Source organism: Mirounga leonina, unplaced genomic scaffold (genome assembly GCF_011800145.1).
Source record: "Mirounga leonina isolate KUSES-001 unplaced genomic scaffold, KU_Mleo_1.0 Mir_173, whole genome shotgun sequence".
Lineage (NCBI taxonomy): Eukaryota > Metazoa > Chordata > Mammalia > Carnivora > Phocidae > Mirounga > Mirounga leonina.
In genome coordinates, this window is record NW_023270447.1 from 15,955,466 (window position 1) to 15,969,078 (window position 13,613).

At 41.7% G+C, this 13,613-nt stretch overlaps 1 long non-coding RNA gene across 1 annotated transcript; it reads right to left on the minus strand.

Moving 5' to 3' along the window:
• Positions 1-2,738: 2,738 nt before the first annotated feature.
• On the minus strand, positions 2,739-8,145 carry LOC118019123. Its single transcript, XR_004681580.1, has 2 exons — positions 7,560-8,145; positions 2,739-3,169 (listed from the first exon to the last, which is right to left on the minus strand). It is a non-coding gene; the product is annotated as an uncharacterized LOC118019123 (long non-coding RNA).
• Between the last annotated feature and the right edge of the window lie 5,468 nt (positions 8,146-13,613).

Here is a 13,613-nt window from a genome sequence, read left to right on the forward strand (position 1 = left end):
ACCTGAGCCGAAGGCAGTTGCTTAACCAACTGAGCCACCCAGGCGCCCTGGGTGCCACTATTCTTTTAACCATCTCTAACCTCCGAACTTTCTAGGTATCCCTAGTCAACATCTTCTTTTTCCTCAACAATATAATTTCAAAACTGCTTAAAATGTAAGGAGGGTCTACACTGTCATTTTACCTTTCTCACTTTAAAAAAAAAAAGTTTTATTTATTTATTTGAGAGCAAGCGCGAGAGCAAGCAAGCGAGGGCAGGCAGATGGAGAGCAAGGGCAGGCAGAGGGACAGAATCTTAAGCAGATTCCCTGCTGAGCAAGGAGCCCAATGCGGGGCTCAATCCCATGACCCATGAGATGATGACCAGAGCTAAAATGAAGAGTCAGAGGTTCAACTGATTGAGCCACCCAGCTGCCCCTTCTTTCTCACTTTAACTCACTCCAATCTCTTTCAGTCTCACACTGTCCACTGAAGTTACTTTTCCACGGTCAGCAGTATATTCCTAATTTCTCAGGGCAATTGAATTTTCAGGCTTTGCCTTATTTGGCCTCTTGAAGACACTGACAATGTTGTCAAATTTCCTTCTTGAAACCTTCTACCGTCTTGCCTTTCAGTTCAATATTATCTCCTGTCGCTAGAGGTTCCACTCTTTTCCCTCTTCTTTTCCTCCTCTTATTGAATGCTCTTCACATCTCTCCAGGGTGTTCTTACCACTGCCAAGGGTCACCAGCATGAGCAACCTAGAAGCACAAGGTCCCTAAGTCTAGAGGTCAAATCTTGCTCCTAAGTTCCAAATCAGTATATCTAATTGCTGAGACTTTTAATTGTATGTTTGACCACTACCCAGAACTCAGTATGTTACAAATGAAATTCACGTTACAGTCTGCCTGAGTCTTCCGCCTTAACTGAATGGCAGTGTTTTCCATTTCTGCAGTCACTGGGATCCAACTTTCTGCCGGCATCTTTGACTCATAATGCACCAATTCTTACCATTTGTTGGGTCACCAAGCTCTTATTGGTTCTAATTCTTTCTCAATAGTTCTGAAATCCACTCATCCTCTCTATTCATTCTGACCTCATTATTTCTTGCTTAGAATTTTATAACAACCTTCTAAACAATCTCTATAATTCTAATCTACCCATCTTTCATACCACAAAAACCATGATCATTCCAAAACAAAGTTATCATGTTACTTCCCTTCTCAGAACCTTCAGTGACTCTCCATTGTCTTGAGGGTAAAATCCAGATATACTAACATGATATGATAATCTTTAACAGTGTAAATGCCATTGGCTGCAAGGAACAAAAGCCAGCTTCTGGCTAACTCAAGAAAAAAAAAAGAGAGTATAGTTTATTGGAAAAATATTGGAGAAATTCATGGAATTGGAGGAATCGAACAACCAAATGCCAGGAAGAACCTGAACCAGGAGAAATCTGAGGATGTCAGGAGCAGAAGTTAAGAAACCTTAAACAGGGAGGGATGCCTGGTTAGGTCAGTCAGTAGAGCGTGCAACTCTTGATCTCAGGGTTGTGAGTTCAAACCCCACATTGGGTGTAGAGTTTACTTAAAAAAAGAAACCAGGGCTACCACTTATAATGGTGCTGATTGTACACTGTTTGTGGTGCCCCTTCTCTCTATAGGGTTATCATTAATGGGACTCAATTTAAAGACTCTCAGGCTCTGTGTCCCTTGCTTCTAGGTTCAGAATTCCTAGGAATAATATTCTGAGTGGCCACCTTGATTTCTAGACTCATGGCAGGAGCACATGGCACAGGTGTGACCATCAGAGAGTCCCTCCTGTGTATAGGACATTCGCAAAGAACTGGGACTCACTGTGAGCATATTAGTATATCTAATGGTTGTCCACCATACCTTAAATTTCTTACCTCTCAATTTTCTTTCTCTACTATTCCTCAAATTATGTCATATTTTCTGTCATGATTTATGTTATGGACCAAAAGTTTATGTATCCTCAAAATTCATATGTTGAAACCTTAACCTCCACTGTAACTCCATGAGAAAATAAATGACTATTTATGTCACTGAGTCTATGCTAATTTGTTACAATAGTCCAAGCTAACTAAGACAGTGTGCCGCTGGCTGTCTCTCAGAATAAGTCATGCTCTTTCAGACTATCTTCTTTTTGTGGCCTGTCTAGCTTTTTCACCCACTGTTCACTGGGATTTGAATTAACTTCTTCTCTTCACCAGTACACCCTCTTTCCTTCTTCATCTTGCAAAAACTCACTCATCCGTTAAGAATCAACTCAAGGATCACTTCCTCCAGAAGGCCTTCTTTGATTCTTCCAGGCTGATTTCATATTCCTCCTGTATATCATAGCTTCCTGATCTTGACTTTATCACAGCTCTTATTGTAATTCTCTATTAAGGAATCTGTCTCTCTTACCGGTTTGTGAGATCTTTGGGATCAGGGGCTGGTGTGTTTTTTTAATCTGTATTGGTAACAGCGAGCATAGCACCCAACTCATTGTTTAACACTCAACATATATTTGTAGAACGAATGACTGAAATTCATGGCTGCCTAGTTCCAATCTCAGTCTGCATTCAACAGCATACTCTCTCCAACGCTCTATGCATTGTCTTGTGACACAGTTGGTTATGAATGTGTGACTCTCACTCATGAGATTATGAAAAGCTAGAAGACAATTATTTTTACCTTTTATGACATCTCACTCTGTGCTTGTACATGTTAGATAGACAATACATTTTTGCTAAAGAAATAAGTATATTTGACAAAAAACAAAGCTAACACACTCTAAGCCTTATTAATAAATGTTCAGTGCAAAAAAATAGTGTTTGTACTCCTAATGGTTCTTATGTGGATCAGGTCACATCTGAAGTATTGCGTTTGATTCTGGGCAACAGCTCGTATTCCTTCCTTCAGCAAATGTTTATGGAGTGCCTACTTTGTGCCAAGCACCTGTGCTTGGAAATTAAACAGACTTAGGTTTGAATTCTAGTTTTGTCATTTATTATGCATATTGGTCAGGATAGACTAGGTTTTGCTGCAGAAACAATCAATCCCAAAATATCAGTGGCTTATCACATCCAGGTTTGTTTCTCATTCATGCTGCATGTCCACCATGGATTGACTATGGCTCTACTCCAGATGGTCTTCAATCCAGGACCAGGGCTGCCTCTGTGCTGGGCTTCATGGAAAGAGAGAAAGCATGGTGAATCATGCACTGGCTCTTAAAATTCTGCCAGAAGTGACACACATCATTTTTGCTCACATGTTCTTGGTTGAAGCTTCATATGACCACATCTGGATTCACACACAGAGGAGCAAAGAGGGGTGAGCAGTAATATGATCTACCATAGTATCTGTCCTAACCTGTTCAAGTTTCTGTTTTATCATTCGTAAAATCATCATCATCATCTCTGCATTGAAGACAGAGGTGAGGGTGTAAAATGTTTGATACATTAAAGTCTGTCAGGAAATGGTAGCTATTTTGGTTTAAAAGTTTACAGGGGTGCCTGGGTGGCTCAGTCGTTTAAGCATCTGCCTTCGGGATCTAGCCCCACACTGGGCTCCCTACTCGGCGGGGAGCCTGCTTCTCCCTCTCCCTCTGCTGCTCCCCCTGCTTGTGCTCTCTTGCTCTCTGTTTCTCTGTCAAATAAATAAAATCTTTAAAAAAAGTTTACAGACCCTGATATTTAGCTTAAGAAATTACTGTAAGTGAAGCTCTTCAAGTACTTCAGAATAAAGTAAATTAGTTTACTCTTCTTTTGACTTTTTTTTTTAAGACCCCACTTAAACTATCTGAACTATGTTTCCAGCCCTGGCTTGCTGTTTTTTCCATCAAATGATTCTAGCCAGAATCAAAATGATCTGTGAAGAAATAAATTGGATAAAAATTCTGTGATTTATTATTCATTTTTTCATGTTCAAAGTCTATTTTCCAAACAGGATCATAAGCAACTGAGACAGAGCCATGTCTCATACCTTTTTGCATTACTAGAAACTAGCACAATTCCCCACACAGGGCATTTCTTGGTGCTGATAAAGATGTTTGGAAATGGAATTAGCACTTTATGTTGTCATTTCCAGTATCCACTGATTTTCTAAATTTATAGTTACATTTTGAGATATTTATTTTTAAAAGCCTCTTATTTATTCCATTTACACATCATTTTCTATTGAATGATGTCAGAGCAAAGAGCAGGGTTGTCCAACTTGGCGTACAGGTCAAGTTACACAAATGCTGGTAGGATCGCTTACTGGATTCACCCATTGAAAAATAAGTAGAACAACAAGTTACCACTTTTTCATTACTCTTCCTGGCATGACTGAAAGAAATTCTATATAGGTAAAGAGTTGAAAATTCTTTCCATTGAGGTAATTGATTCTAGTTCTTTTAGAAATTTGGTAACCATGAGAACTATCAAATGTGATTTAAAAAATAATGTGCACTTGGAAACATTCCAAAAGGAGACTTTGAAGTAAATTATGTATCTTCCTATTTAACCTCTTAAGAAATCTCTTTTGACATGAGGAACAGGCATGATGCTTGGAAGTCACATGGGTGGCACCTTTGGAAGTTTCTCTAAACTGCTCGACCCTGTGAACTGGTGTGTGCATAACCACCAGACTATCCCTCAGCAATGTCACCTTATGCAGAATACCTTTGTGACAAGGCAATGCTTTGAAAATAGGAGCAATGGTACCCAGGCTGCCATTCAAACTAATTTACTATTTGGTAAAAACAAAACAAAACAAAACAAAAACAGAGCCCACCAAGTTTGTAATCTCATTAAAAGATGCTCAATAACAATAGAAATTTTATAGGATTGGCAATGGGGATTAGAATAATGCTTTCATGCATTTTTTTCATAAGCTTAAAAAAAGGTTGCTGACAGCTGGTCTGTGTCTTTGCTAAACTTTTTAACTTGGTATTTCTAAAGTTCTAAATACCAGGGCCTAGACTGCCAAGGGAGGGAGAAGTGAAGAACCAGGTCCACAAAAGGGGAATGGATACATCCTCTCTTACCCATAGAGGGAGAAATACTGATTTGAACTAGACCTGAGTAATTTAGATTCACTCAGGTGTTCAGTCTTAATTGTTGCCTGGGAACGAAACACACAGAGAGGGAAATCATCCTAATCAGCTTACACATGACCCCCTTCTTAGTTCTCCGTCAGCATGAAGCAGTTCACAGCTTTCTGGGTTACAAGGCTTCCCCTCTCAACATCCTGTAAAAACCCTCAGGGTGTGGACACTCCCACAGCAGAAAAGAGCCCTGAAGACGCTGAGGGATGGTAAGGAACTCTTGGACCCCATTCTGTCATCTTTCTTGTTCTCATCACTTTTTTTTTTTAACCACGCATTAGCAAAAATGGACTATCACTTAAACCAGTGGTTCCCAAGCCTGTTGAATCACAGGACCACCCATGGGAATTTTTGAAAAAGACAGGGTTCTGGGCTCTAGCACAGACTTTCTGAATCAGGCTCTTTGGGTAGTTGAGCTAGGAATTTGTGTTTTTTGAGTTCCGTGATTCTGATTACCTGCCAACTTTGGGAAGGATTGAGAGGATTGTCAGGCTATAGGCTACCTTGGTCTCTACCTTTGGTAAAAGAGGTGTACCTGGGTCTTGAATCATTTTGGCAATTAGAGAGATCTGGTTAGAGCTACAGCTCTCTCTCACATACACCATGCTGTTGTAGATGCTGAGGAGCCCAAACCTATGGACCAGAGAATATTCCATGCAGGGGCCTCAGTGATTGCATGTCCAGCAACCTAACAGTCTTAAGCCATCACATCCCCAGGGGGAAAAAAATTCCCAACAGTGCTGCCAAGGCTGTGCTTACACTCAGAATGGATTTTCACCCACTCTAGCTGCTTCTCATCCTACTGTTCACACTGTATAGCATTTGCCCACCTGGGGGTAGCTGGTCCCTAGTTGATTTTATCCAGAACCCTCTTTCCCTTGAGTGTTCATAACAGTACCTGCGAGAAGAACTCATTTAAAAGGGGAAGCCTAGGGGCACCTGAGGGGCTCAGTCGTTAAGCATCTGCCTTTCGCTCAGGTCATGATCCCGGGGTCCTGAGATCAAGCCCTGCCTCAGGCTCCCTACTCAGCAGGGAGTCACTTCTCCCTCTCCCTTGGCCCCTCCCTCCCCTCATGCCCCCTCTCTCTCTCTCAAATAAATATTTTTAAAAATAAAATAAAAATAAAAGGAGAAGCCTATGCACACATGATCCAAATTCTACAGTTCCCAATGATAACACTATTATGTGTGATTGTAATTCTCTACATTCTTTCAGCTTATTTCCTGCCACCAGAGTGACGAATGCTCTGATATGTTCCTGAATTTCTGTGATGCGCTGCCATGAAGTCCTGTAACTTGTCTCACTGATGGTGTTGAACTCAGGGTTAGCTTTAAGTGCTGGGCTGTTTTCAGAAAGAGCAGCCTCTAGGTGCGTCTCCCACATGGTGCTGGCCCAGAGAGATATGATAGCACAAGGGCTCCAGTTCCTTCCCTATCATGCTGTCCTGCTTGGCAAACCTAAGGATTTAGTGCATTTTTAGAAAATTGCAGAGACTTGCTTTGGAAGGTGAGTTTAAGTGTGTGTATGCATATATCTATGTACATATTTTATAAGTGCGGAGATGGGGCTATGTGTATGTGTATGTGTGAACTTAGGGTGCATGGGGATACCAATAAACTATAAGACACAAATTTGCTAGTGTTTCTTGTATCTCAAAGAGCAATATTATGGCCATTTTGGTATCTGATAATCATAATAGAGCACAGTTGTTACCTGTAGAGATACAATTTTTTTTAAGTAAGCTCTATGCCCAACGTGGGGCTTGAAACTCATGACCCGGAGATCAAGAGTCACATTCTCTATCTACTGAGCCAGCCAGGCACCCCATGTGGAGCTACAATTAATCCTTGAATTGGTTACCCTTCTATGTCACTGGAAGTCATTATTCAAAGTTGGGAAGATGCCTAGATAGTCAGGACTGGTGGAGGATGTGGCAGTGGAGAACGGGGTGGAAACACCAGTTTTCTCTGCTTCTCCCACCACCATTCCCTCTGTAAGATAATTTGACAAATCTATCCCCTCCTCCCAGTTATGGAAGAGGAATGCGATAGTTAGAGGATCGGGTTGCAGTTTGCAGAAAGGAATCAGGATAAGCTATAGACATTCTTTCTTTCATTCCTGAAACAACTTCCCTTCCTAATGGTGCCCCTAAGTTATTTGTTCTCTCTTTTTTTTTTTTTATTTTCCTAAGTCAGGGCAAAACATTTCTCTTTTTTTAAAATTGGGATAACATATAAATAGCATAATATATGTCATTATAACCATTTATAAATATACAATCCAGTAGCATTAGATTTCTCTACTTAATAGTGAATTCCATGAGTTCACCATGCTGATTGTAGCTAGCTTATGTGGCTTCTGGGGGAGATTAGCAAGAGTGTACAAGTCAAAACCCTAGAAGCCTCCAACCTTTCCATCTTCCTCTACAGGTTTCTTAATAGTTTGCTCACTTTTCAATTCAAGGGACTTTTACTGAGGGAGGTTTACCTGTAAAAGGCTATGCCAAGTTGGATGGGAGATACAACACTGCAGACCATCTCCTGTCCCCCAAGGACATCTGCTGGAGAAGAAAGCCAGACCGAAAAACTAATCATCAAACAAAATACAATGTAAACACAAAAGAAAACAGCCAAGTGCTAAAAGGTAGAAGAAGAAGGACGAATTAGGACTAACTGGGGGAGATTAGGAAACGAATAAAATTTCTAAGGGAGGAGAAGGGTGGTCCTGGCAGAACACAGGAAAGAACAGTGCTTGACATATAGTAAGTGCTCAATAGTTATTGAATAGGGGAATGAAATGCAAATGTGAATGAATAAATGAATGAGAGCCAAATCTGAGGAAAGACTGGGAACTGTGAAAGCATAAGGACACTGATGATATGTCGTAGCTGGATGTGGTCAGGGTGTACCGTGGGGAGTCGTATCAAGAGGATAGGGGACAGATGCCTGGCTGGCTCAGTCAGTAGAGCAATTCTTGTAAGTTCAAGGCCCACGTTGGGTATAAAGAGGATTTAAAAAATAAAAACTTAAAAGAAAAAGATGATAGGAGAAAAAGTAGGATCATATTAGGGAAAACTTGGCCCCGAAGAGCAATTTTCGCCAAATTCCCATCAGAATAAATGGAAAGGAGGACCCTAAGGGAAAGACAATAGCTACAGTGAAAGTCCAAGTCCACTGCACTCTTAAGAGAAGGCCGTCAGGACACTGGGGTGAGAATGGGGGTGGAGGTGGGGTCCAAGAATTAAGACAAAATTCAGACCACAGGGGAGATTCTATGAAGATATTTATTCAGTGAGTCATAAAACAGTGAAGCAACAGCATGCATTTGACAAACAGGAATGAAAGGCCTACTCAGGCCGTCCCTGGGGCCACAGAGTGGCTGTGGCAGTCACTTCCATCATGGTGTCCATTCTACTTTGAAAGACAGAAAGGGGGGCACCTGGGTGGCTCAGTCGTTGGGCGTCTGCCTTTGGCTCAGGTCATGATCTCAGGGTCCTGGGATCGAGCCCTGCATCGGGCTCCCTGCTCCGGAGAGGGGCCTGCTTCTTCCTCTCCCACTCCCCCTGCTTGTGTTCCCTCTCTCGCTGTCTCTCTCTCTGTCAAATGAATAAAATCTTAAAAAAAAAAAAAAAAGACAAGTAAATCCGTGATTTGGATCGGCTCTGCAAGTGTTGTAACAGAGGTTCTGTGCTAAGTGAAATGGCATAGAGTAAAAGGAGAGAGTAGGGTCAGCCCTCTGGGGTCAGGGAGAAACCTCACCGACAGGTGACATTGGAAACTCCTCTTTGGAGCATAACGTACAAGGGCGTCAGTCGGAGAAGAGAGGCAGGCGATCCGGGCCGAGAGGGTAGCAGAGACAAAGAGGGGCATGAAATCGCAGGGCGAGTGAGGCACTGCTTCATACCATAAGCAGCTGCTCACTAATCTACGCAGAGATATTCAGACTTCTAGAGATTAACCATCTGGAGGACCCTCACAGCTGCTCTTTGAGAACCACGGTGTTAACGGACAAAAGGAAACCCTGAGAAACAGCGAACATGGCCAAATGGTCAAAGAAGCCGGAAAGTAGGACGCTGCTGTCCAGCACTGCTATGAATGCTAGCCGGATTAATAACAAGTGGTGAGTCAACTTGGTGTGTTACAAATGTACGTAGTAATTAGACTACTTGGGTTCCTTACAAATGCAGATTGATCAATATTATTACCGTCCTATCGCTTGCACATCAGAAGTTAGTATCTTTCCTACTGGTCCCATTTGTGCCTTTACCCCATAAGCTTGAATTCAGTACTCATCGCTCCACTTCCTCGAGGGCCTATGACAAGGGAAGGCAGCAGTTCTCCCAGGTGAGCAGCCTAATGCTGTGAAGGCTGGAAGCATTTGCTCCCATTTATTGACTGTTGGGCTGGTCCAAAACCCATCTTTCCAGGCTGGCGTGCCTACTTAGTAATTAAAGTGAGGTTTTTATATGGCTTAAAATATTTTAATGTGACTGTTCCCTGAAGGTCCACAGCAAAGTTTGGTTTAATAAATTTAATAACTAATTAAGACACCCTCAATTTCAACCTCCATTAGGTTAATTTTTTAATGAGTTTCAGAATATCTCTCAAGACGTTTCTTCCCTAGATGTGGTGAGAAACACACACATGCACGCATGCACCCCAAGGATGGATTTGAGGCTTTGGTATGCCAGGCACTAGCTGTGTAACTTCAGGGAAAATCACTGAACCCCTTTTGGCTGCCTTTTCCTTATCTATAAAGGAAAAGGTTTGGACAAGGTTTTCAAATTCCCTTTCATAGCTCGGAGGACCATAGGGGAAGGGAGAGAAAACTAAAGGGGGAGAAATCAGAAAGGGAGACAAACCATGAACCATGAGAGACTATGGACTCCGGGAAACAAACTGAGGGTTTCAGAAGGGACGGGGGTGGGGGGACGGGGTAGCCAGATGATGGGTATTGAGGAGGGCACGTGTTGTGATGAGCACTGGGTGTTATAGGCAACTAATGAATCCTGGAACACTACATCAAAAACTAATAATGTACTATACAGTGGCTAACTGGACATAATAAAAACAAAAACCAAAAACCAAATTCCCTTCCAATTCTTACCTTTTATTAAGTCCACAGCAGAATGGCTGTTCTCAGTACTTCCCCTTTAAGGGAAGCAGAGGATCCTAAACTGTACAAAATACACTGTGTGTGTGTGTGTGTGTGTGTGTACGAATGAACCTCAAACCATCTCATGGCAAGTAGCAGAATTAGGAATGGGGATGTTACCCGTGTACAGAAAAATTCCTTAGAAGATATTATTAACTGGCCAATAAACATAAAATTTGAAGACAATTTGGAGTTACCAAGATGTATTTATTTTCCCCAGAGTACTTAACCCCTCTGCTCCCAGGAGCTTGGGTTGTTTTCCCTTCCAGTGCTACATCTTGGAGATGGAGAAGAATAACTCTAACCAACCCTCCAGTAAGGATTGTAGGGAAAAGCAAATCACCAGCCTGCTCTTTTGTCTTCCTTCTCCTCTCTCCTTGTCTGGCAGATCACACTGTGGAATATTTACCTTGATGGGGGAAGGAGGAGAGAATTTCAAAGAAAGGGAAAGAGGAAAATTAAAATATTAACTATTTCATGGCACAGTGGGCCGGTCCTTCTTCCCAGGTAGACTTGGGGAGTATAGTCTTATTCACACATATGCATGCATGCATGCACGTGCACGGTAGAATAAAATGCAGAATCAGATCTACCTAGCACCTACAAAAATAAATGGTACTTTAAAAAATAACTATTTTATAATTTGTTTAAAATCCTAGTCAAAATGAGCATTTGCTTTCACCTTGAGCAGTAATTGAGGGGAACACGATCTGAAGAAAAACAAGGTCTGAGCTGTCTCATTCAGCATAGCCAAATGTTGATTATCCAAATCCATGACAAATCTGCCTTTCAGTTTCTTTGTGACATGACTCCCTTCCCCTGCATATTTAACTCATCTTTAAGAATGAGAAGTTGGCTTGTTCTCCAATTTCTTCAGAGCTGGATCTTCCCCGAATAGCAACATTATTTTATTTAAAGTCCACTGAATTTCCAGAATTCTAGAAACATCCATATTCAAATGTTAGAATAAAAACACATTCCAAAGTAAGACGAAAAAGTGCACTCTGCTCTAAAGCATGGAAAAATTAAGAGTTGGCTGTTTGGGAAAGTTCCTGCTGCGTCAAAACCAGTGGAAAGCATTGCCTGTCTTCATTTTTAGTATTCATAAAGGCCTCAGTAACAAATTTTGGGGTCATAGCTATGGGAGTTAAACCCACTAGCTGGTTAGTGCCAAGACTCATAATATTCACTAAAGTTAGCTGGCCATTTAGAATGCTCAGGAACAGGGTGATGAATACTACAAAAAAGAAAAGGAGAAACATACAGAGTATTTTTTCCCAATATATCAATATTAGGAACAACAGCAACAATAGAAAATTGGGACTCAGGAATTTCTAATACCTATATTATATCTTTAAAAAATCTCTAAAAATCATTTCTATGTGTGAACAGTTATAGCTTAATGTGATCATTTGATGCCTTTATCAGATTGTCCCTATGAGATCATCTTACTCATATTTCTATAGCCTAATAGGATATTCCTCTCCCTATACTCTCTGAAGAGACACATGAAATAATTTAATATCCAGAATGGTGTCCAGAACTTTTTTTAGGTTGAAAATCCTCCTGCTGGGCTCATGGCTCTGCTTCTACCCAAATGCCCTAATTTGGAATGAAAGATGAAAAATCCCGGGTCTTTGGAATGCCAGAGAACTGAAAACCCAATAATTGGACTAATTTTTTTTTTCTTAAGTTCAGTGTGGGGCTTGAACTCACGACCCTGAGATCAAGACCTGAGTTGAGATCAAGAGTCGGATGCTTAACCGACTGAGCACCCAGGAGCCCCTGGACTAATTTTTAAAGCAGAATCAGGAAATTGGAAACCACCTGCCACTCCAGCATTTCTTTTTCTTTCTCATTGCCTTCTAAAACTCCCTCTCTTGTATGTTCCTCCTCCTTTGCCCTTTTGCTTTTCCAGCTTCTAAGTTTTGCCAGCTGGCACTCAGTGACGCTATTGGACATAGTTTAAACCAACGCGGGGGCTAAGAAGACCGCCAACCATCTGTCCAGAACCCGGAGGCAGGAAGAGTCTTGCTTGTGCTTTACTAGGCTTGATTTATACACAGGTGCTGCTCTTTTGCTATGTAAAGCATGCCTGAAGTAAGCATGCAAGCATGACCCATCCAAGAGTCTCATTTTTATCCTGTTGCCTAACAAGGAGGAACTCCTGACCGTTCTTCAGCATATTAGGGCAACAAAGTTGACTTCCACACAACAGCCTATCAAACAAACCAGTGGCCCTATATGGGAATGATGGGAAGGTAGTAACTGTGGTAAACATCCCTAAAACCAGTTAGATTTTTCCTTCCCTCTTGGTAGGATGTTTGTAAATGTAGTCATGGCAATAAACACAGAATAGCTGCCTGGAAAGGTTATAAAACAACTTCAGAAATCCTCCCGACCAGCAGTTTCTAAACATAGTTCATGCACATCAAAATCACTTGTGGCGCTTGTTAAAAAGTTGGATTCTCAGACACTTAACCAAGACCTTCTAAGTCACGATCTTTAGGATCAGGGCCCCAGAGTGCTATTTCAAGTATCTCATATCCAGCCAGGTTTCAGAACTCCTGCTAGGCCGATCCACAGTTCCCCCACTTACTCTACTGGCTGTTCTCTGGGGGAGCGGACAGCCACTGAGAGTGGGCGCAGTACTTCTTAGGGTAAGGATTCAAAGCAAAATCGGAGAAACTAAGATCCCTAAAAATAAACTGGTGATTTTTTTTTTTTAAACAGACCCCCAGGTGACATTGTCAAGCCCTGGCCATGAGAAATTTACACTGTAAAGAGCCTGAGTTTCACACTAATGGAGCCTGCACAGCAAGCTCAAGCCACACTCCAGCTATTGTTATTCAAATAACCTTTGTGGGAGCACCTGGCTGGCTCAGTCGGTAGGGCATGGGACTCCTGATCTCGGGGTTGTGAGTTCGAGCCCTGCCTTGGGTGCAGAGACGACTGGGAAATAAAATCTTTAAAAAAACAAAAACAAAACCACAAATAACCTTTGCTCCTGGAGAGTGAGCTAAGTGGTAGAAGCATAGTGTTGACACTGGATCATTGGCCCATTCTGCCAGAAGCCCCCTGATTCCTCAGGTCAGATAGTTGCCCTTCCTCTAAGTCCCCTTGCTACCCAATCACCGCCCCTATCATATAGCACTTATACAGTAGATTCACACAATAACCGGCTATTTACATGACTTTTTTTCCCACTGTAAACTCCACTGTAAACTAAGGTATCTGTTACTACAATTGTCGGTACCCCAGCATTAAGTACTCACCCAGTGTTTGCTGAATGAATGAATTTGTATTTTAGATGGTTCCAACTTGGTTAGAATTTTCTCTGCGGGATTCCAAATGCATTTATTTTGAAGAGCAACCCACGTGCTTCAC